Source organism: Etheostoma spectabile, chromosome 3 (genome assembly GCF_008692095.1).
Source record: "Etheostoma spectabile isolate EspeVRDwgs_2016 chromosome 3, UIUC_Espe_1.0, whole genome shotgun sequence".
NCBI classification, from domain to species: Eukaryota; Metazoa; Chordata; class Actinopteri; order Perciformes; family Percidae; genus Etheostoma; species Etheostoma spectabile.
Window position 1 is genome coordinate 23611950 of NC_045735.1, and position 323 is coordinate 23612272.

A 323-nucleotide genomic window follows, 5' to 3' on the forward strand; every position below is an offset into this window, starting at 1 on the left:
TTGCCTTCTGGCTCAGCTCTCTTTTTGTCACAATGGTGCAATAAATTGAATGTAATTCCGCACCCGCTGCACCGATTCTCCGACCAATCTCCCGCTCCATTGTCCTCTCACTCGCAAACAAGACCCCAAAGTATTTAAACTCCTTCACCAGGGGTAAGGACTCATTCACTACCTGAAGAAGGCACTCCATCGGTTTCCTACTGTGAGCCATGGCCTCAGATTTAGAGGTGCTGATCCTAATCCCAGCCACTTCACACTCGCCTGCGAACCGATCCAGTGACTGCTGAAGGTTACAGTTCGATGATGCCATCAGGACCACATCA